Source organism: Rhinopithecus roxellana, chromosome 1, assembly GCF_007565055.1.
Source record: "Rhinopithecus roxellana isolate Shanxi Qingling chromosome 1, ASM756505v1, whole genome shotgun sequence".
Lineage (NCBI taxonomy): Eukaryota > Metazoa > Chordata > Mammalia > Primates > Cercopithecidae > Rhinopithecus > Rhinopithecus roxellana.
Window position 1 is genome coordinate 127,411,392 of NC_044549.1, and position 24,899 is coordinate 127,436,290.

At 44.3% G+C, this 24,899-nt stretch overlaps 1 protein-coding gene and 1 non-coding gene across 2 annotated transcripts in view; one reads left to right on the top strand and one right to left on the bottom strand.

Annotated features, from left to right (window-relative positions):
• The window catches only part of ITGA9 (integrin subunit alpha 9), a 415,573-nt gene that overhangs the window by 278,448 nt on the left and 112,226 nt on the right, over positions 1-24,899 (bottom strand). The gene's annotated exons all lie outside the window — the stretch shown is intronic.
• Positions 4,770-4,832, top strand: LOC115892139. Its single transcript, XR_004052027.1, has one exon. It is a non-coding gene; the product is annotated as a U7 small nuclear RNA (small nuclear RNA).

A 24,899-nucleotide genomic window follows, 5' to 3' on the forward strand; every position in this document is an offset into this window, starting at 1 on the left:
GAGATTAAATAACAAGAATTCTTTAAAACTACATTATTTTTAAAAAAGGAAATAATGACCAAGGGAAAAAGAATCTCAGATTTTTCCAATACAACATAAAGATGACAGCACGAGATAATACTGAAGCCCTCCAGGAAGAAAGACCAACACACGAATCATAAAGGGCTCTATTTATACTCCAAGTGACGCTCACAACTAAATAAAAATGTGTTTCTGTTTCCACAAGTCTACTTAAATTTCACATGTTCTCCGCACTTAGCCATCATCACATGGGAAGAAGTCACGGAGTTTCACAGTAGATGTGGAAATGGAAGGTTTTATTAATTGCTCCTCTTGTACCAAAACCTAATTAAAAACAGAACAAAAACAGTCCAGGAGAAGTTTCTAATGCATGTAGGGGGGCTGAAGGAAGGCTGGTTATTCCAAAATTAAAGAAGCCACCAGAAAGAACTTAATCTCTCCAGCCATCATCTATGCCACTTCTTTATGCCTTTTAAGGCAGAAGATGGCTGGGAAAACCCATTTGGATGATACACCGGAAGCAGCAATAGCTGGTTCCACTGTTAGTGTTTGGGCTTGGAGATCCATTTGATGTTAGCTATGAAGGTGCCAACACCACTCTCGGCTCTGATGACGTCAACAGCATCATTTAGGTTTTATGATTGTATTCACTCAATGCCCAGCCAGGATTCCTTTTATACTCAAGAAAACTCAAACAATTAACTGAGGCTCAAGGCATTCCCACCCAAGGAAGAAACTGGAAGTGGGGCAGAAAGGCTGAAGGGTTCAGCCATATATAACTAGCAAACATGGGAATCCCCATTCATCCACAGGGTGGTGTCACGGCTGTACCACAGGAAGGAAATGACTTTTGTGGATGTGGCCCTCATCTTTCTGTTCTTCCCAGCCCCGCTGACCACCTACACCACATCAGAGGAACAGAGCCCAAGGACTGGACGACCCCTAGAATGGGTCCTGAGGGGAAGGGGTCATGGTGTCCTAGCTGCACATGGCTCTGAATGAGCACGGTGACTTGATTCTACCATTTCTGTTTCACTCTATTTTCATTTTTTAAAACAAGAATTGTGGTTGGAGGTGGAGTGTGGTGGCTCATGCCTGTAACCCCAGCACTTTGGGAGGCCGAGGTAGTTGGATTACTTGAGTTCGAGACCAGCCTGAGCAACATGGCAAAACCCCTGTCTCTACAAAAAATGCAAAAAATTAGGCAGGCATGGTGGTGTGCGCCTGTAGTCCCAGGTACTTGGGAGGCTAAGGGAGGATGGCTTGAGCCTGGCAGGCAGAGGTTGCAGTGAGCCAAGATTGCACCACTGCATTCCAGCCTGGGCAATAAGCCAGATCCTGTCTCAAAAACAAATTATGGTTGGGACCTCCATGCTTGGCTGAGGCAGGCATAGCACGCCTGTCATGCTCCATGGAGTCTTCCCCCTCACTCTCTTCCCACCTCAACCTCTCCATCAGGACTCTTCTAGGCAAAAAGTGAGCCCGGGGGAATGTTTCCCGACCACCCACCTCACACTGTTGTAACTGAAATCCTTCATAACAAAATGAAGATCCCAACATTGACATATAAATTATTCATCAAAAGCCTGGTTTTCTCTTATTAAAGAAAAAAATATATCAAGACTCCTCATTCACAGGAAGTGCATCTGCAGGAAAGTTATGAGTGTTTCTATTAAAAGGCTGCTCCAGGCCAAGGCCAAATTCATCCTTTTCTCCTCTCAGCTCCCCTAGCCCTGTGTACCCAGCTGCGAGAAGGCGCTGGCTCACATCTTGTCATTACCAGCTATGTCCTCCCTGGAGGATGAGGCCCTTGAGGACAAGGATGGTGACCTGCTTACCCCTGTGTCCCTGGAGACCAGCAGCATCCAGGGAAGAATTAAAGCCACCTGAAGCTCCACTGGCTCCAGGCTGCTGGCCAGTGAGCTTTCCCGGGGGTACAGCCGAGCCCTTCACGGCTTCTTCTGAGAATCATCAGTTCCAAAAGCATCCTTTTACTTGACTCCAGGTTTTGTTTCTTGAGACTGATTTTCAGAAAGTCTAAAATTAGCGCCCTAAAATTCAATTATGAAAATCTTGACCTATTATCAGAATAATAAATGTTTTGAGTTGTAATGACTTGTTTCCACAGTTTCAAAGCATTTTGCAGGTAGCTCCATTTTTGGCAAGCAGATACTCCAGGGTGGATGATGCACAGCCATGCAGCCATGCATCTGTAGCCATCCTTTTTCACCCGGCTCACTGTCTCCCTTCGACCAGGATGACCTGGGCATTCAACAAAACAGTCAAAGAGTAAGAGCATTGAGTATTGAGTCCCCAGTCAACACAAACTGGGCGTGGGTCCTGTCTCAGAGCTCTCTGCTTATAACACCTTGGGCAGAGCTGCTTTCCTTTCATAGTCTCAGTTTCTTCATGGGTGTATAACAGCATACACTTCACAGGGCTGTGGTGAGGACTAGCAGAGACAACTTGGGTAAAGAGGTTAGAATGGTGCCTGAGTATAGTCAGCACTCAGGAAACACTAGTTGCCATCATTGATGTTATTTTTGTGACTCTCACTACCTTTATTTACCCTTAAATAGGAGATAGCAGAGAAAGGCAAAGTTACACAGCAGCCTGAACAAAACACTAGTAGGTGAGCGCCTGGTGGAATATGCTGTTAAATGCCCGCTGAAGGTCAACCGGTGATCTGGGACTTCTCCTCCTTGCAGCACTCTGCAGCCCCCAAACCAGAAAACAGGACAATCCAGAATCTGCTACTGCCAAGCAGGAATGCCCTAGGGTGAGTGGCACCAGCAGCACAGGGCAGAGGCACCTTGGGGTGAGAAGCAGCTGTGGTCGTGTAAACTTCCTCACCACCAAGACGCTCACCAATGGACATCATTTTATCATCAAACACTGAAATGCAGCTGTGTATAGCTGCTCCCACCCTATTACCCTTAGCTCAAGGGGCCTTTAGCAAAGCTACCTCCAAGGAAATATATTCTGTACACAGATGAAAAAGACCCTTGAAAGCAATTCCAGGGCAGGGTCTTCTGGAATGTTCTGAGAATGAGTTCCTGCTCCAGAAGTCTGGGTGAAGTTGTTCTGATCCTGCTGGAGCCCCACTCCCAACATGGACCTGCTCTCTCAGTGTGACCTCAGACTTTCACCACCCGGAAGGGTTGAGCACAGCCCCACCCAAAGAAACCCCCCTTCTGCAAAGCAGGAACACAGCTGCAGCGCCTGTGACCTTAAGTGGTTTGCATAGTCAATATTCCCCACTCTGACGGGAAATGGCTGTGAAACGGCAAGGAACTTTCCAAAGGCTCAATAAGAAATCAACTGTGGGGCTAAAAGGAGACAACTCAGGAAGTTTAGGAAAAGGTAACCATATCCCAGTGGGAGTTCAACAGCTTTATAGCTTATTGGTTAAAACCGTAAGTTTTAATTTCAGATTGGATCTTAATGTAACAATCCTTGGCTGCAAGACCTGCATGAATATGGAATAACAGGAAAGAATAATAGGAAAAAAATCAGCAAAGGTGACTCTTGGGACTGATATTTTATTACACCACACTTGATCCTAACCCAAAGGTCAGAAAGCAATAGGATTTTACTCTCTACTTAACCTGGAGCGTCTCCAACCATTATTTAAAGTTGGACGTTCTGAAGATATGGAGCTGATTCAAAAATAAAAGAGGGTTTATTTTGGTGGGGAGTGGCAAATAAAAAGGAAATACACTATTAACAGTCTTAAAAGAAATATCTACCCTATGAAGAATATCAGGACCAAAAATAAACTTCACCTAAATGTAAAATAAACTTTTACAACCAATCTTCTCCTGGTGTGGATTTTTTTTCTTCCCATCCGACTTAAACATAAGCAAGACAGGACATTGACTGGGATGAACTTTTCCCTTTTTAGATAGTATATGGGACTTTAAAGGCCTGAGCTAAAAATAAATAAATCTTTAAAGGGTCAAATTTTCAATGGGATGAGAACATAATATGGAGTCCTAGGCTTCCCATGTGAAGTGATTATCCAGAAGAGCCACTAGATTGGTGCCCTGCTCATTCTGCCTAGCTCAGAGACAGATGGAATATTTGTAGGGTGAATGCATGACCCAGCATCCCTTGTCCTTGTCCACTCCCGCCACTGTGTCCACACTGACCTAAGCCTCTACTCAGAATTTTCACAGGTGGCTCCCCATACCTGGCACACATGGCTCATATTCTCTTCTTTCAATGTAAAAATACATTTCCTTCCTTGAAGCTATTGCTAGATCACAGAAGTGCCAGGCACCTTCACCGCACTCTCAGAAATCTCACTAGGAATCAGGTTGCCATGCTCTGAGGAAACCCAAGTCAGCCCAGGCAGAGAGACCACAAAGAGAGGCCACATGTAGGTGTTCTGGCTGACAACCCATCTGAGGTCCCTGTCCCAACCATGCACCTGTGGGACATGTGGGCAAAGACACCCCAGGTGACTCTAGCTCCTGTGGTTGAATCTCCCCTGCTGAGGCCCCGGATGTCATGGAACACTGAGTATTAATAACCCACAGAATCCACGAGCAAAGTAAAATGATTATTTCACAGCCCCAAGTTTTGGAGTAATTTGTTACAGAGCTAGAGTAACTGGGACATCAACTCTCAATAAACAGAATCATAAATATGAATGAGAGCCCAAAGTGAAAAACCAGCCAGGTGTTTAAACATACTGGGAACAAGGTGGTCCCTGAAGCAGCAGATGAAGTTAAAATCCCAGTTCTGAGTGTTACGGTTCTTTTAGAATTTGTCTAGCAGGTTTTCTGGTCTTTACCAGAAAAGTCTCCCCTGCCCCTCCACAAAAAAATCCCAGCTCTGTCATTAATCGCCTGTGGAGCCTCGGCCAGTTACTTCTCTGAAGTCTCCACTGTACAAACTGTAAAATGGGACTAACAGAAGCTAATGAGACCACTGCAGGGATTAAATGGGACAGTTTACGTAAAGTGTGAGGCCAGGTATGTAAGGTATTGTTATTAACATCACATGTGAGGTCTTATCAAAGTCATATACATCTTCATTTTACAGACATGATTTATGACTCCATTATGCTTTTCAGGCTTATTGGAAAATTAGAGTGAGAGGTGATGATGAAAGCAGTAACAAGTAAAAAATTAAACGAGGCTTAAAGAATTTTAGAACTATACCATTTTCCTCTCCACAGCTGATTTTCTCTAGAATGTACACTACTGTTAGCATCTACAAAACATAACCTTGAGTAGGTAGGAAAACTAAGGATTATATTCCTTAAAAAATATATACACAAATATCACACTTTACAGTATGAGATGTCTTTGGATGTCTCAGTCTTACAGTAAGAACTAAAATGTACTGCCTTCTTTCTGTAAGTGACGGGTCCATTTCTAATTGCATGAGCTGTATGATCTTATTTGGTCCTTACAGCAATCCTACTAAATATGTTCTAGTATTATCCCAACTTTACAGGTGAGGAAACTGAAGTGCAGGGAGGTCACATCACTGGCTTAAGATCACACAGTGATGAAGTGACAAAACAAGGATTCCCAATCCAGGCATTGCAAATCCAGGCCATGCTCCTAACCACCCCTTCCTAAGGTCATTTTCTTAGGCCTTCCTAAGGTCATTTTCTTGAGGGTAAAATGTGAACTCCCATTCTGTTCATTTCCTATCTAATTGTTGGGAACTTAAAAAGTACTCTTAATAATAATCCTGCCACTCAAGCTCCCTCGAAGAAACACAAGGGAAAGAAAGAAAAGACTTTCACCAGAACACAGGAAAAAAACAATGCTTTCCGTTGTCTCTAACACACTTGGTGTGTGAAGGACACATGTCCATCCTCAGAGACCCCCGGGCATGTTTACAGGGCAGGATCCAGGAGGTGGCAGCTCAATGTTAATGGTCCATGTCACATGTCTTGGATTCTGCTGAAACCCCGAGACAAAACTCAACAGGCTACCAAAATAATTTACAAAATCCCCATGATCCTCAGTAGCCCAGAATTCACAGAGCAGACAGTTCAGTTTCCTTCTTTCTTTAAGCAAAAATGCAGGGTCATAAGCTGCCTTTTGGAATTTCTGAGACTGAGAGCAAGCAGAAGGGCAGGATGAATAAAGGATGACAGGCCCTCAGATGGTGAGACATGACAGACAAGGACTCCTCCCTTCCATGCTCCCCTGCCACCTTCCAGCCCCAAGTATCTCCTTGCCTTCCTAGTGCCTAGGAAAGCAGAAAGCAGATTCCCTCCCCAGGATCCAGACCTCCTTTGTGGTCTAGATTACTGTATCTCAGAGTGTGGTCCCAGGATCAGCAGCATCAATATCTCCAGAAAGTGCTTAGAAATGCACTCCTAACCCCAGACCCAGACCCACTGAATCAGAAACGCTGGGGTGAGGCCAAGTAATTTGTGCTTTAGCAAGTCCTCCAGGTGATCCTGATACCTGCAGAACTTTAAGAACCACTGGTCTCAAATGAAAGCCACAGGCCTGAATTATGGGACCACAAGAGGGCTCTAGTTCATCGTGTCCAGCCCCACTTTCAGCTAATGTCCAGACAGCGTGTCTGGCCACTTGAATCACTTCCCACTCAATACCCACCCAAGACGGCCCAGCCTTTTTGTCCAGTTGTCTTATCTTAATCATCATTTCATTTATTAAACATAAACCATGGGCAGCACAGGTGTAGTTTTGTGAGACTCTGAGTTTCCCATAAGCACAGCTCAGATTTTGCACTCTCTCTCCATCTCTTGGACAACCAGTGTGTGATATGCTGCCTCCAGTAGACCTCCCTGCCCTGAGTTGGACCCTAGCCTGGGAACAACAACTCTGGGCATGCAGTATTGCTATGCAATCCCTCCTGCCCCGCAAAAGGGCCTCTGCTGAGATGCCTCCCATAAGGGACTATCCACTGGGCCTGTTCTTCTCTTCTAAATTACCATTCCTAAAGTGAAAGTTCCTTCTCAGAAAAAGTGGATCATATGTTTCTGGCCTGATGGGCCTCAGTGTCTTAAGCAATTGGAGAATGGCAGGCTTAATTTATAAAAGGCCCACTGTTCCTGGATATATTTCTACCATGCAATACAAACAGCCTCATCTGAGCCCTGATTTAGAACCCTGAATTTGGGCTTTTTATTTCTGTATGTCTCTCATCAGTAGGTTCTCATAACTTGGATTCTCATCCAGCTCTACTTCTGTACTATTTTTTCTAATGTTTTCTCATCTCTCTACTCCCTGCAGTTATTCTATCCCAATATTATTTTCCTTCTGCAGTTAAAAAGAAAAAGGATTAAAATAAGAATCTCTGTATTTCTGGAAACTCTCACATGTCAAAGTTTGCCACAGTGAAAGGTGCAAATGTTCCCAGTGGTCCTCACCCAGGTCAAGTACAGAAGTAGATCCTCCTCCTCTGGGAATGCCACATACTCTTTTATTAGATGCATAATGAAATACTCTTAAGTGAGTCTGACAGATGAGACCAGTGGGCAACACACTGGAAAAGGAAGCCACCTGCTAGACAGAGGCAACCCAAATCCATCCACTTCCAGCAATATCAAGCCTATCTGTTGTTCAAAATAAACCTATAAGACAACCTGGTCCCCAAACTCCTCTTTGCAATTAATGACTGCATTATTCCCCCACTTCTCTCCCAAAGGGTCCCACCCAGCTGAGACACAATTCATGAATCTTTTGGACACTCAAAATTTAAGAATAGCAACAACCAGAATAACCCACAGGACTCTAAAGCTGTCCAGCAAAAGCTGCCAACCACTTGAGAGGTGCATCCTACTGGGTCTTTGCTGCATCCATGAGAAGTCAGGCAAGGTCAGGGGTGGCCAAACCCAGGGCAGAAATGCCGGGGCTCTGAGGGACCAAGGCAGCTGCTTTGGTGTGTGGCAAAAATCACTGACCAACCCTACCTATTTCAGGGGAGCTGGGCTCTCACAGTTGTATGATCTTCAAATAGTTTAAAACCTCCCACTAACATTATTCAATGACATGCATTCTCAAAGCAGCTGCAGTAGTACACGTTGGATATCCCTTAATTGAAATGCGAGGGACCGGAAGTCTTTCAGATTTTAGATTTTTTCAGATTTTGAAATATCTCCGTATAATAAAGAGATATTTTGAGGATGGGACTCAAAGCTAAACTTGATATTCATTTATGTTTACACACACCTTCTACACATAGCCTATAAAGGTAATTTTATACAAATTTGAAATAATTTTGGGCATGAAATAAAGTTTTGACTGTGACTCATCACATGAGGTAAGGTGTAGAATTTCCACTTGTGGTGTCATGTCAGCACTCAAAAAGTTTCAGATTTTGGGGCATTTCAGATTTCAGATTTTCAGATTAAGGATGCTCAATTTGTACCAACATTCTGCCAACAGCAAAGTAAGCTGGTGGCCAAGTCTAATTCAGCTTCATGCTCAGCCATTACTTTGCACCCAGAAACCTATAGTCTTTCATACCAAGGTTTATCAATATCTCCTTTACATATAAAGGCCACGCCACAGGACCTTTGCATGTGCTATTTCTGATCCCTGGAATGTTCTCTCCTTCCCTCAACTCTAACCACATGATATGGTTTGGCTGTGTCCCCACCCAAATCTCATCTTGAACTGTAGCTTCCACAATTCTCACTATCATGGGAGGGACCCAGTGGGAGGTAACTGAATCATGGGGACAGGTCTTTCCTGTGCTGTCCTCATGACAGTGAGTAAGTCTCATGAGATCTAATAGTTTTATAATGAGGAGTTCCCCTGCACAAGTTCTCTCTCTTGCCTGCTGCCATCCATGTAAGACATGCCTTTTGTTTTCTACCATGGTTGTGAGGCCTCCCCAGCCACATGGAACTGTGAGTCCATTAAATCTCTTTTTCTTTATAATTTACCCAGTCTCAGCATCTTCATCAGCAGTGTAAAAATGGACTAATACAGTAAATTGGTACCAGGAGTGGGGTATTGCTGTCTTTATCAGCAGTGTGAAAACTGACTAATATAGTAAATTGGTACCAGGAGTGGGGTGTTACTATAAAGATATCTGAAAATGTGGAAGCGACTTTGAAATTGGCTAACAGGCAGAGGTTGGAAGAGTTTGGAGGGCTCAGAAGAAGACAGGAAAACGTGAGAAAGTTTGGAACTTCCTAGAGACTTGTTGAACAGCTTTGACCAAAATACTGATAATGATATGGACAATGAAATCTAGGCTGAGGTGGTCTCAGAGGGAGATGAGGAATTTGTTGGGAACTGAGTAAAGGTGATTCTTGTTGTTTTAGCAAAGAGACTGGAGGCATTTTGCCCCTGCTCTAGAGGTTTGTGGAACTTTGAACTTGAGGGAGATGACTTAGGGTATCTGGTGGAAGAAATTTCTAAGCAGCAAAGCATTCAAGAGGTGACTTGGGTGCTATTAAATTCATTCAGTTTTAAAAGAAAAACATAATATTTAAGTTTGGAAAATTTGTGGCCTGACAATGCAATAGAAAAGAAAAACCCATTTTCTGAGGAGAAATTCAAGCTGGCTGCAAAAATTTGCATAAGTACTGAGGAGCCAAATGTTAATCGCCATAACAATGGGGAAAATGTCTCCAGGGGATGTCAGAGGTCTTCATGACAGGCCTCTTCATCACAGGCCTAGAGGCCCAGGAGGAAAAAAATGGTTTCATGGGCCAGGCCCAGGGTCCCTCTGCTCTGTGCAGCCTAGGGACTTGATGCCCTGTGTCCCAGGCACTCCAGCCATGGCTAAAGGGGGCCAAGGTACAGCTTGGGCTGTTGCTTCAGAGAGTACAAGCCCCAAGCCTTGGCAGCTTGCACAAAATCAATAATTAAGATTTGGGAACCTCTGCCTAGATTTCAGAGGATGCATGGAAATGCCTGGATGCCCAGGCAGAAATTTGCTGCAGGAGTGGGGCCCTCACAGGGGCCCTCATGGAGAACCTCTGCTAGGACAGTATGGAAGGGAAATCTAGGGTCAGAATCTCCATACAGAATCCTTGCTGGGGCACTGCTTAGTGGAGCTGTGAGAAGATGGCCCCCGTTCTCCAGACCCCAGAACGGTAGATCCACCAACAGCTTGCGCTGTGAACCTGGAAAAGCCACAGACACTCAATGCCAGCCAGTGAAAGCAGCCAGGTGGGGTGCTATACCTTGCAAAGCCATAGGGGCAGAGCTGCCCAAGTCCATGGGAGCCTATCTTTTGCATCAGCATGACCCAGATGCGAGACATGAAGTAAAAGGAGATCATTTTGGACCTGTAAGATTTGACTTCCCCACTGGGTTCTGGACTTGCATGGGCCATTTAGCCCTTAGTTTTGACCAATTTTTCCCATTTGGAATGGATGTATTTACCTAATGCCTGTACCCCCATTGTATCTGGGAAGTAACTAACTTGCTTTTAATTTTAAAGGCTCATAGGTGGAAGGGACTTGCCTTATCCCATATGAGACTTTAGACTGTGGACTTCTGAGTTAATGCTGAAATGAGTTGACTTTGGGGAACTGTTGGGAAGGCATGATTGGTTTTGGAATGTTAGGAGATGATATTTGGAAGGGGCCGGGGTGGAATGATACAGTTTGGCTGTGTCCCCACCCAAATCTCATCTTGAATTATAGCTACCACAATTCTCACTGTCATGGGAGGGACCCAGTGGGAGGTAGTTGAATTATGGGGATTGGTCTTTCCTATGCTGTTCTCATGATTGTGAGTAAGCCTCATGAGATCTGATGGTTTTATAAAGAGAAGTTCCCCTGCACAAGTTATCTCTCTTTGCCTGCCGCCATCCATGTAAGACATGTCTTTCGGTTTCTGCTATGATTGCGAGGCCTCCCCAGTCATGTGGAACTGTGAGTTCATTAAACTTCGTGTTCTTTATAATTCACCAATCTCGGGTATGTCTTTATCAGCAGTGTGAAAACAGACTATACATCCCAAATCTTCATTAATCTAGCAGACTCCAGCCCCTTTTCTGTGGCCCAGCTCCTCTCTCAAACTAATGAGAGCAGAACCCAGGAAGGTGAGCATTTTGGCAACTACATCAACATGGAATGTCACATGACTCATAGTGTAATCAATGTCAGCCACAAACTCTAACAAAACAATTGATGGAATCACAGGATTTTTAAGGAATAAGACACTCAGGGAACATATGGTCCAAGTTCCCTCTCAGTGCTGTGGACTGGGATTCCATGGCTCTTGCTTAAATATCTCTGGTGACAAGAAACCCACTATTTCATGAGACAGTCAATTCCAAAGAACAAGATGATCAGCCACAAGCCACAGGCGATGACCATATGAAATCGGTCCAGTTTAGATCTTTCTCTTCTGTAGCCAAGCTCTGCTGAAGACTGCAGTACGCCCACCATAGGAGCCCCAGTACTTATCCCACCTGGCTTTGCCAAAGTGGGGCTGATAGTAGTTGAAAAATAGATTCCTAGACTTGAGCTGAGCACTCTTTTAAATGAATGTATAGTATTAAACCAATAACAGTCTCTACTTTTGATGATGTACTATGTATATGTAAGATGTTATCATTGGGAAAACCTGGGTAAAGGGTACCTGAATCTTTCTATAGAGTAGTTCCCCTCATCCTCATAAGTTTTAAATTGCATGCTCTTCTGAGTAGTGTGATGAAATCTCATGCCATACTGCCCAGGATGGTAATCATACCTTTATCCAGCATATCCATGCTGTTTACACTACTACCCATTAGTCTCTTAGTAGCTGTCTCACTTATCAGATTGAAAAAACAGCAGATAACGGGTTCAGGACTAACCACACTTTCAGGCATCTACTAGGGGTCTTAGAATATATTCCCAATGGATAAGGGGGGACTACTGTACTATTTTTGACTTTTTAAGAGTTAGAACTTCTTATGAGTTATAACTTCTTATGAGTCTTAAACTATTTCAAGATTAAAAGTTATTAAAATACATATGGAGAGATAGAGACAATAGGAGCCAGGGTCACTGCCCTCAGGGCATGTGCTCATGGAGGAACTCTTTGGGCATGGACATAGTGAGATTTTTCTGAGGTCTTTATCATCTATAAGAATTATCATACTGAAAGATATAACCAATTCCATTACCACTCAAGGGTCCCCAGTATTTCTGGCTAAACAGTTCCCAATGTCACTCCCAATCCAGTCAGCAAGGGTTCCACACTGTGGTCCCTAGAACAGCAGCATCACCTGGGTATGTTACAAATGCAGATTCTTAAGGTCCACCTCAGAGGTACAGAATCAGAATCTCCAAGGAGTAAGCCTAACAATCTGTCTGTGATGGGGTGGGGAGAGCAATATAAGACGTATCACTTTCACCATTTTCAAGTGTCCAGTTCTATGGTATTAAGTACATTTTTGTTATTCTGCAACCATCACCACCATCCACCTCCAGAACTTTTCATCTTCCCCACCTGAAATGCTGTACCCACCACCCCTGATCTGTTTAAACAAGCCCTTCAGGTGATTCTATGCCCACCGCCCCTCCCCCATCTGTTTAAACAAGCCCTTCAGGTGATTCTATGCCCACCGCCCCCCCCCATCTGTTTAAACAAGCCCTTCAGGTGATTCTATGCCCCCCTGATCTGTTTAAACAAGCCCTTCAGGTGATTCTATGCCCCCCTGATCTGTTTAAACAAGCCCTTCAGGTGATTCTATGCCCCCTAGTGTAAGAACCACTCTACAATCACACGATGTAGGGGCATTGGCTGCATAACATATATGGCAATTATTTTTCTGTATCTTTGACCTCTGCAGCCTTGTCTTCTCACCCAATGCTTGTCTTGAGAACACAGAGTGATCAGTTATTTGCCTGCCCCCTAACACCACCCCAGCCCAGGACAACACTATAGGAGGCATGTGTGCTTGCATTTGTCAACCAAGCTTTTAACCAGAAGCCAAGGTAACACTCCACGTTCCCTAAAAAAATAGGCAAGGGAAAGTAATGGATCCACAAGAAGCTCAAGTATGTGCTAAGCACCCGCTGGAGCATTTCAGGTAAATGATCTCCATTAATCCTCATTACAATCCCATGCTGCCTCCATTTTACAGAAGAGGAAACTGGGAACCTGATGTAAGAAATGTGCTTCACGTCACCAGGCTGGCCATGCAGAGGTGGAAGTCATACTCCAGTTGGGTCCTCCCTCACTACCAGAGAGCCACAGGCCCTCAGTTCGGCAGTTACACTATACAGGACTTCAGAAGCCCGAGATCAGGCTGACTTTGTTCAAACCCTTTAACCTCACCTATGCTTTGAATTCCAATTCCCATTTCTACTCCTCTCCTGAGGGTTGGTGTTTCAGAATGTCTGTTAATCCCATGGGCTTCTTTTAGCCCCTTTCTCCAGGTAGGGATGGTTGTGGCTACAGTGGTAGATGAGCCTGGCTGGGAGTTCTGCTCTGAGCTCCAAGGGGTAAGCCCCAGGGCCCAGCCCAGCATGATGTTTGCACGCACAGGCATTCAACAGGTGCCTGTTGAATTAAAGGGGCAAATATATCCATCTTGATGATGTGTCACAATTTTTAAAAATACACCCACGTATGCAGTGGCTGCTTCCTCTGGTCACGGATTAGTAATAATTTAATGACAAGGGAGGAAGAGAAAGGATCACATTTTCTTCCATTAAGACCAGCAATCAATCAAGGCTGTTAAAAAACCAGCTAAATTTAGCATGAGATATGGGCTTTCAGAAAGTCTTCCATAGTGTAGGAGGCCACTAAAAATATAACAAAACAATTAAGTCACCACAGGATTAATGGAAGTCTATAAATGGTGAGGACCCCAGAGATCAGAACTAGGGCTTGGCATATCTTGAAACATGTCTTATCGATGCGAAGGACCTAGAGAAAAATCTCTAGATATGAAACATCACTAAGTTCTTCCATTATTAAAATGTGAAGCTAAAGAAGAATTTCTACATGAGTAGAGAGAAAAGGCATATGAAGGCATAAAGCCAAATTATTCACAGAAAACTTATCTATATCATAGCACCATTTCCTAAACATCAGGAGAAAAAACGTGTTCTGTGGTCATGTACATTTGGGAAATGCCAAACAGTGCATCCTCCTTGTGTGCCTGGGCTTCTAAAGCTCCATGAAGTCCTGCAACAAAAAGCCTGTGTTAAACACAATTATGTTCCAAAATTAATTTGAACTCAGAATTTTGTTTTGTTTTTTGACATAAAAGTCGTTACTATCCTTTGAAAAAAATGCTTTGGCAAATGGTGGTTATGAAGAACAATATTCTTTACGTTGTGAAGTGATTTAAACAGGGATCTGGGTCTCATCAAGGAAGGACTATCCCATAAAAATGATCAGCTGGAGCACTGCCGCTGCCACGCAGGATGACAAAACACGAGGGACTGAAAAAAAAAGTATGAGAAACCAAGCCACACCCAGTATCTGCTGCCTACCAGCCCGGACTTCAGATGGGTGTGATGGAGTAACAGCGCAGCACCCAGGACCAACCCAACATCTGAGAGGACATAAATGGCTGTAACATTGACCCAGCAAAGCCACAGCTGGAATCTGTCGTCCCGAATTGATAGTTAGGTACCCCAAGATGCTCACTGCAGCATGGTAGTGACAGGAGAAAATGAGAAAGAATTTAAACATTCCACAACTGGGGATGAGTAGAAAAAGCGCTAGTGCATCCAGAATGGGGAAGTGGGATTCTCCACCCACGGACGCCTTTGCTCAGAGTTAAGCAAAGTGTGGGCTGAGTGCCAGACGAACCAAATCTCCTGAGGAGGGCTGGTTAAAAATGTACTGCTTCAGTCCAAGATTTCATTAGGACAATCCCAAATTTAGGGGATTGAGAGGAGTTGCTGGCTGCTCCCTCTGAAGCCAAATTTAAAATGTAGATAGGCAATCTCATGTGACCAACTGTTTCCAGCTGACTATCGGGTTATATGATCTGACAGATATTAGTCTACTCATGATAACCATCAAACCGAATTGTTTTTCACAACTGTTTAAAACTATCCTGGACAATTCACAAAAATTAACTCAAAATGGATCACTAATCTAAATGTAAAAGATAACATTGTAAACTTCTAGTAGAATATCTTGAGCATATGTTCATTTTGGAAATACTCCAGCTTCTCCAACATTCAGTGAACATTTATTGGGCAATTAGTCAATGTCAATTACTCTGCGTGGTGCTGGGGATATGGAGACAAATGAGACAGTTCCTGATGCCAAGCATCTTAAAATATTTTGGAGTTCTTTATGGCTTTATCATTAATAAAATTATCCCAAACCTCTTTGAATTCATGTATATTTCTTGCCAGACTACCTTGGTTGTAACCTAAGTTTCTGGACTGTTTGGCTCATTAATTAAACAAGGATACATCTGCCACATGGTAACATTTCTCTAACACAACTGATGGAAAGAAGGGTATCATGCCCAGGGAAGTATAGGATGAAAGAGGAACAAATGTCAGATTCAGGAGAGCTACGGAATAAATATCACTTTTAAATCCAGACCAATATATAATTGCCAAAGTGGCAGAAGAATCTATCCAGCTATCGCTCCAAGAGGCAGGATTATACTGACCAATTTGAGGAAACTGGCTACCAGGAAGGAATGAAAACAACCACTGAACTTCCATGCTACCACTGCTGCTGAAGAGGAGCAAAATAAGGGTTTGAATTTCTTCTTTATTTTCCCTGACCTTTTGGGGCAGTGGGGAAGGGGGCATGGTTAGAAAAGTGTCTAAAAGGTCAACTAAAGAGGAATAAAGGCAAAAACCAAAGAATATGGATAATTCAATAGTGGAATAAGTTCCAAAATGACATAGAAACCCAAAGGAACTCAAAGTGCTGAGTCTAGAGGAAGTAGGCAGTGGGGATGCGGGACAGACAGACAGATGTCTGTAGGTGCTCAGGGGCAGAAATAGGAGGGGAGTGTGTGATTACATGGAGGTAGACTCTGGCACAGCGTAAGAAAGGGCTTTCAGGTTGCTGATGCCATCCAACGCTGGATGGGCTGCCAGATACGGCAGAGTCCACTCACAACCAGAAGGCCAGAGCTAAGGGATGCCTGTCATGGCCCCCAGTGCCCCATTCGTGGCTCTCTGCTCTGAGAATAGGAGGAGACCCTCCAGCAGAACAGCTGTAGGCAGAGAAGCTGAAGAATGGCCAGTGTTGCATTTCCCAGGCATTCTATACAGGTGGGGAGCATTATTTGTGGCACACAGGAAATTCTTGCTCCCTGACTTCAACACAGGAAGCAAAATAGCGCTTGCTTACCTCATCTACCTCTGCACCCTCCAAAGCCCTGAGAATAACAGGGCTGACAGATGAGTCCCTGGAAGGCTTGTACTCGAGCCTGTAGGTGAACTGTGGGCCATCTCTCCAGGCATGACCCCAGTAATTCTTACAGTGTCATAAAAAGCCACCTGGAAAGTTTGATCAGCACAAGGTCACCAGAAAACTGTACTAAAATGCCAGCTGAAAGCAATGATGCTGACCTTGTCAGCAGCTAGATGGCAACCCCTGTGATCCCACCAGGCTTTCTGAAATGCTGGAAAGATTTTGCAGGCCACCATCACCATGCTAACGGAGCTTGGGCTCTAGAAACCCCAGTTTAGGAAAGTCAGAACCATGCTTCTTAACTTTTCTAAGTATGAAAGCAAACTTTATAATACCAAAATATTTACCAGAACCTCACGTGATAAAAGGTATGCTTTTACTTATTAGTTAATTCAGGAACTGCATATGTTTTATGAATTCACTCAGGCTTCCTTACGACGATCCCAAGGTCTCCCAAGAGATTAGGAGGTTTGACACTAGACCTGTACTGTCTGATATAATCACCACTACCCACATGCACCTAATGAGAACATAAAATGGGGCTAATATTCACATCAGATTTCAAAGCCCTAGTGCAGAAAAGAAGGCAAATATTTCATTAACATTTTATTGATTTTATGTTGAAATAATAACATTTTGGCTATATTAGACTAAACAATATACATTCTTATGGGCTGAACTGTGTTCCCCCAAAATTCCTGTGTTAAAGTCCTAATTCCCAGTACCTCAGAATGGGACTGTATTTGGAGACTAGGCCTTTAAAGGGGTTGATTAAATTAAAATGAGGCTCTCAGGGTGTGCCCTAATCCAATCTGACTGGAGCCCTTAGAACAGGAGGAAATGTGGACACACAGAAACCCCAGAGACCAGAGATATGGTTACGGAGGAAAGACCACGTGGGGACACGGGAAAAGGCAGTCGTCTACAAGCCAAGAAGAGAGGCCTCAGGAGAAACCAAACCTGTGGACACCTGATCCTGGACTTCCAACTTCCAGAACTGTGGGCAAATACATTTCTGTTCATATAAACCACAAGTCTGTGGTTTTCATTACCGCAGCTCTAGCAAACCGATATATGTTACTGAAATTAGTTTTACCTGTTTAACTTTTTCAACGTGGCTACTAGAAAAAAAAATGCTCATCATCACTGGTCATCAGAGAAATGCAAATCAAAACCACAATGAGATATCATCTCATGCCAGTTAGAATGGCAATCATTAAAAAGTCAGGAAACAACAGATGCTGGAGAGGATGTGGAGAATAGGAACGCTTTTACAATGTTGGTGGGAGTGTAAATTAGTTCAACCATTGTGGAAGACAGTGTGATGATTCCTCAAGGATCTAGAACTAGAATTACCATTTGACCCAGCAATCTCATTACTGGGTATATACCCAAAGGATTATAAATCATGCTACTATAAAGACACATGCACATGTATGTTTATTGTGGCACTATTCACAATAGCAAAGACTTGGAACCAACCCAAATGTCCATCAATGACAGACTGGATTAAGAAAATGTGGCACATATACACCATGGAATACTATGCAGCCATAAAAAAGGATGAGTTCATGTCCTTTGGAGGGACATGGATGAAGCTGGAAACCATCATTCTCAGCAAACTATCACAAGGACCAAAAACCAAACACCGCATGTTCTCACTTATAAGTGGGACTTGAACAGTGAGATCACTTGGACACAGGGCAGGGAACATCACACACCAGGGCCTGTCGGGGAGTGGGGGCTGGGGGAGGGATAGCATTAGGAGAAATACCTAATGTAAATGATGAGTTGATGGCTGCAGCACACCAACATGGCACATGTATACCTATGTGACAAACCTGCATGTTATGCACATGTACCCTAGACCTTAAAGTATAATTTTTAAAAAAAGGAAATTTACAATTACAGATGTGGCCCTATTATATTTCTATCAGACAGTGCTGCTCTTGAGTTTCCACTGTAGGGACAAACACCTCAATTCTGGGCAGAAGGAAGGGAGGCACCACTGCCTTGGGGGCCCCCCTTCACCCAAATCAAGTGTCTCGCTGCTCACCACCAGGCCTCCCAGGGAGCCAGGGAGCTGCCTTTCAACACAAAGTAATGGCTCCGTGTGGTTTTCCTTAAAGGTTACATGGCCTTGAACCATTTCCTGAAATTGTTTGAGTCATTCCCTCATTCTTTCTGACATATTTTAAGTAACCTGGACAGGCACGTGCAACAGAGTGTATCTGAGCCTCCAAAATTACCATCTGGCAGGTCTTTGTTATTAAACAAAGAATTAACTCACAAAAGGCTAACAAGAGGCAACAAGGACACCTGCCTGGAAATTCCAGCTCAATGGAATTTCAGAGGACTTTACATTTCAGAGTCTAATTTCAGAGTCATTACAGAGGACTCTTCCAATGCATTTGCATATTTTTCAGTGGGCTGAGCTTAGCACTTTACAAGCAATGCCTCATTTTATCCTCACACCAACCCTGTGGGGTAAATATCTGACCCCTGCCCTTTCACCACATTAGATTTATACCCAAGGAGCGAGATTATCCAGAAAGCAATTCCTTATTAAATGACCTCAAAATGGTTATGGTGTGTGAGAGAGTGTGTGTGTGTGTGTGTGTGTGTGTGTGTGTGTGTGTGTGTGCGCGCGCGCGCGCGCTCACATAGTCTCATCCATCACTTTTCCAGATTCAGAAAAGTTTGATTTATTACAAGAGGGAAAAAAAATCTCTCCTTTCAGTTAACTCTTTACTCATCCTTCAAAATGGACAGCAAGGAAGAAACAACGCTGGAACCTACTCCATCATTTATTTGATAAATAAAGTGTTTTGGGGGTCCTATTTCCAGGGTGACAGTGTTGAATGCCATAAGCTCCCTGCTTTAAAATAACCTGTGCTCCAGTATAGAAGATAAACGCAAATATCCAAGTAACACAAATACAGGCGGAAAGAAGGTACTAAGGTCAGATGTGAGGGAGCTCAGGACCAGAAGGCCCACAGCCCACCCTGGGGAGAAGGGTGAGAGGAGTGTTAGCAGAGCGGAATCGCAGATCAGGGTGGTGGAAAGTCAGCCCAGGGGAAAAAGCCTGGCAGCTGGCTCTGGAAACAGAGTACATTTCACACAGATAGAGCCAAAGCAAGGAGTCTGGAAGGCATGGAAATGCTTGACTTGCCAAGTCATGGCATTCAGAACGGATGCCCCCAGCAGACCATCTCCTGGGAGGCAGCGGATATGGCTTACTAGTCTCCATCTGGCCGGGGCCCAGCACAGTGTCTCGCATACAATGAGCACTCAATAAATAGGGTGCCATCCAAATCAGAACACTTGAGAGTGAAATAGAGAACTATTAATGATCATGCTGGGACAACAGGTATAAACCAGGACTGTCCCAGGCATACCTGTGCATAGGACACTGTATCATTGATGTGTGTAGAAACAGAACCAAATTAAAAATAGAGAAGCAAAAGGTGGGAGGGGCAAGTGTGGGACTAGGTCAAGTAAGACAGTGCCCCAAGTGCAGGTGTGAAATAACCTGAGCTGTTGGAGGACAGGGCCTGGTCTTTTTCATCTTTGTTTCCCTTCCACCAGACACACAGCTATGTTCCCAACCGGTACTCGACACATGCTGGTGGGCTGAACGCATGGACCAGACTTCAAGCTCTTCAGAAGAGGGTTAAGTGACAGTCATTGTTTAAACTGCAGAGGCCACAGACAGGCAGGGAAGATCAAACACAAGCACAGAGAACCTCCAGTCCCCAGGACTCCTGCCTGCCCTGGACTCACTGACCCACACTGAGCTTTCCTCCCACCACAGAACATGGACACATGTGCACAGGAGCGGCTGAAAAGTGCAACCTCTCCCAAGAACAGGAGAAACCTAGCACCAATCCTCCCAGAAACGGACCATCCAGAATGGAGTTTTCTCTTTCTCAGACTACCTAGGTAATAATAATGAGAAAAGCCATCATCTTTTGTGTTCAACGTTATAGAACTAGTTGGTTGCTGGATGGGATTCAAACCCAAGACTTGGCTGCTTACCAGCTGTGAGATCTTAAATAAATGCTCTAAATCTCAGATCTCTCAATGGTAAAATGAGATTTTATTTTATTTTTATATATGTAGATATAATTCTGATACAATTTTCTGTATACAATCATATATTAATTACCATATGTAATTGTATTCTTTATAAGGACTTCATGTACATGTAAAACATGTAGCACATAGTAAATGCTCAATAAAAGATAGCTATTATTGTTACTGTTACAACTTAATTTCTTCTTTTTATTTATATAGCCCTTAATATATTTTTTTAAAAGAAGCAACTCTCTGTCACCCTCTTCACACAAATCTCCTGGGATGCATGTGAATAAACTATTCGTCCACCATTGGACCCACCATTGTTCCAAGTCCCATGAAGTGGGGCTAGGGCTGTCTTGTGAAAAGACGCCCAGGCTACCTATGGATGGCTGCTTCGAAGGGGTGGGTTTCCTCAGCCTGGGAGCTTCCCTAGCTCTCTGTAGGTGACAGAATCCTTTCTGCCACACACAGCATACTCACTACAATCAACAAATTCCCCATCTGCAAAACAGAAGTCACCAAGGAAGCTGGTGGCCCACAGTAACCTGTCGGAGAAGAAATACAGGAGGCCACTATTTTCTCACAAAATGCAGGAAGGACCCATGCAATTTCTGAGCTTCTCGTATTCTGTTTGTCCCAAGAAAGCAGACCCAAGAAAAGAAGAAGGAAAACCACTTTAAAATTTTCTGCTTAATAAGAGCTTGTACTTCAAGAGCTTCCTGGTCTCTGGAAAGGGGAAATAGATTTCTGACATAGCTGTGTCCAAAAACACTGCAGTGAAGTTTAAAAAACTGCTGAAAAGTCATGCTCAATCAGTTGACCGCTGACAACACTGTCCTTTAAGCAATAGGCAGAGAATGCAGAAGCAATTGTAGCCCATACCACCCTCCTATAAGGGGCACCCCCTCCATTAACACACATCAGCGTCGGCTGGAGAGCTGCACAAGATCACATAAAGTCAGTGCTGCTGACTCAAGCCTGGCCCCACATTGTGGATGAGGAGCACTTGCTCTCACGGTCAGTGTGAGGAGAGAGGCATCTGGCCCCTCTGAGGCCCACTTGCTTCTGATACCTGCATCAACTGCCAGCTGGTGGTCTTTGTCCCTCTTCCCCTATCACTTTTGGTATCTATGTCTTCGAGCTCCTTGCTTTGTGGTCTATGGACCAGCAGCACCAGTGTCACCAGGGAGCTTGCTAGAAATTCACCTCAGACCTGCTGGATCAGCATCTGCATTGAAGAAGGTCCCAGGTGCTTCATATGCATGCTAAAGTGAGGAGTCCTTGTCAATCAGCCCGTGAAGATGACTGAGAGGCTCTGTCTTGCTCTGGTCCAGGGAGAATGAACGTGCCAGCTCCAAGAGCTGCCTTACCAATTGCCCTCTTCTCTTCCCACATTTCTTATTTGCTCCGTACTTTCTATTTTCTTCTCACCATCTGCTTCTAATCCTTTTTTTAATCCCCCAAAAAACTATGAAACTAGTCTTGACCCCTTCCAAATGCAGAGGCAGTTAGAAAGAGGAAAAGATGTGCAGGGTAGAGGAGAAGGAAAAAGAGGCCCGGTGTTTACCAGACCCCTACTAAGAAGTCAGTATTCTGCTCCCCGTTTCAGCTGAGGACACTGAAGCTCAGTAGTTAAGGTGAAGCAACTTGCCTGAGACCACGTGGTTGATCAGAGCAAGACCTGGTCCACCCCGGCCTGGTCCGGCCCAGCCTCTGCCATGCTAAGCAGGAAGAGCGCTTCAGTTCATGTGCTTCACACATGTTGAGTTGAAAGGGAATCTTTCCACTCAGCACTAGCAAGAGCATCAGGAGGGAGGGCTTTTCTACACTACAAGGCAGTACTGTAATATGTCTCAAACCTAAAATGCCTTCCATTTCCCACCGAGCAATACCACTTCCATCCTCTGCACTGCCACCTTTTATCTAGTTCTATGCCACTGAAAACAGAAAACATCACATCCAACATGGTGACATCCTGTGAAGGACCCACTCAAGGTGAACCATCCAACCTTCTTCTATTCTGTTTCCCCCATTGTATACAGGGTGTGTATGTGGATATAAACATTTGTGTGTGATTGTTCCAAAACACCAGAGGGAGAGATTATGTTCCATGGCACACTTGCAACTCAGGTTTTAATCAGCATGTCTAAGTACAACGTGAAACAGTCAATGTGACCTCAATCTATTATTTATATTTCCATTTGGCTGTGGGGCTTGATCTGCGTGACTAGTGCCTTGGGAGGCTCCGTGCGGTACTGTGGCAGGAGCTGTGAGTTGTCTGTCCAGTGTTCGTCCCTCTTCTTAAAAATCAAACTTCAATATCTGCACTGTCCAACATGGTAGCCACCAGCCACATGTGTTATTCCAGTTTGAATTTATATTAATTAAAATTATAGAAAAGTAAAAAGTCAATGCCTTAGTGGTACTAGCCACATTTCAAGTGCTCACAGTCATACGTGGTCAGTGGCCACCATTTTGGATAGTGTTGATACACGGAACATTTCCTTCATCACAGAAAGTTCTGTTGGAGAACAAAACTCTATAGTGATAGGGTTTATAAGATGTCTAGCTGGTACTTAGACATCTTCCAACCTCTTTGAAAAGATGGATGGTCAATGAGTTGTAAGCAGAAGTCACTGGAGGCTCATTACAGGGGCCTCAGAACAGATTACAAAGAGCCCTTTTGCACTTCCCCCTACTTCCTGCATGAAAAACACATACAATGGCTGGAGCCCTAGAGCCATTTTAGGGGTAGGAGGAAAAGATGCTCTTAGTGTTGGAGTGCCCACAGCTCAGCCCTTGGTTCCCCCGCTCTTCTCTATCTCCCCTCACACCCTGGGTGATCTCATCAAATCTCCTGGCATTAAATGCCATCCGTCTGCTGGCGACTCTGAAATTGATACTTCTTACTCAGACTATGACTCAAACTGAAGACGCATACATATGCATCCACACTTAAACATCTACTAGTGTGTCTAAAAACAAACTCCAGATCTTCCTCTTTAAACCTGCTCACCTGCACCTTCAGTTGAAAACAACACCAGTGACAACTTCATCCTTTTAGGTACTCAGGCTGAAAAGCTTGGAATCACCCTTGATATCTTATTCCCTCACAACTGACAATCAAACGCTCAGGAAATGCTGTAGGATCTCCCTTCAAAATGTATGTAGAATTTGACCACTTCTCACAATGTCACCATTATGACCTCAGTGGAGTCACCCTCTTCCCTGGATAACTCTCACTGTCTCCTAACTCTGTTCCTGCTGCTCTCCCGCCTCCTACAGGCCTTCCCAACACAGCCGCCAGCAGGGGCCTGTAAAAATGGAAGGTAGGCCAGGTCACCGCCCTGTCCAGATCCCTCGCACGCTCCCATCTCACTCTGAGCAAAGGCGAATCCTTCCCAAGGCCTAGGAAGCCCAAGATGACCCTCTCACAACCATCACTGCCACTCTGACCTCTTTGCCCACACTGGCCTCCCTGCTCCTCCTCAGACACACCAGACACTCAGACAGCGGTCTGAGCACCTCCTCCAGGAACCCGCTGTGCTAACTCCCCAGCCTCCTTCCAGGCTTTGCTCAAATCAAACACCTCCTCAGTGAGGTCACCCTGACCCCCGTAACCCCACGCCTGCACTCCCAAACCCGCTTCACTGGGCTCTATTTTCTTTTTTTTTCCATAGCCTCATCGTCTTCTAATGCACCTGGATTTTCTTCTTTATTATATCTATTGTCTGTCTCCCCCTACTGGGATATAAACTCCCAGGGGGACAAGGATCCTTGTCTGTTCGCAGCAGAGCAGGGCCCCCCAGCCTGCGGCATAGTAGGTATGGAATGCATATTTCCTGAATAAGTGAAAGGTCAGAGAACTGCATCCCTGAGCCACTGAACCAACATCAGCAACTTCTCTTCCTCTAGAGGAAAGAGAAATTATCTTGATGTGCTTTAGCCCCGTCATCAGGTCTCGATTCCTGGAAGCTGAGTGGAATTCCTGTCTGATACCTCTGTGAAGACCAAAGATACTATGTTTTATTCTCAGACTGCAGTAAGAACTGGGAACTCCCTGCAGACACCATGGTACTCAAAGCCCTACTAATGACCCAAATGATCACCTTCCCCAGAGCTGAAACTCGCCTGTGCTCCCGGGAGCAGAGGTAGTGAGCAAGTTATCGTACTTTCATAATCACCTCTCTCAGTGACTAAAAGCTCCCTTTTGGGGATGGCAACTAACTTTGGAAAACCACTTTAAAGAAGGAGTTAAAAATACATACCTTCAGTGATGTTAGATGTATATGTTTTTAAATACATAGGACACAAGTATTCTGTGGTATTCCTGCAGAAAATATACATCCTGAATCTAATTATGATGAAACAGACAAACTCAGGGAGGCCTTCTATGAAATAACTGACCTGTACTCTTCAAAAATGTCAAGGACATGAAGGAGCAAGGCTGAGTGACTGTTCCAGACTAAAGAGACCTGACAGCCAAATGCAACA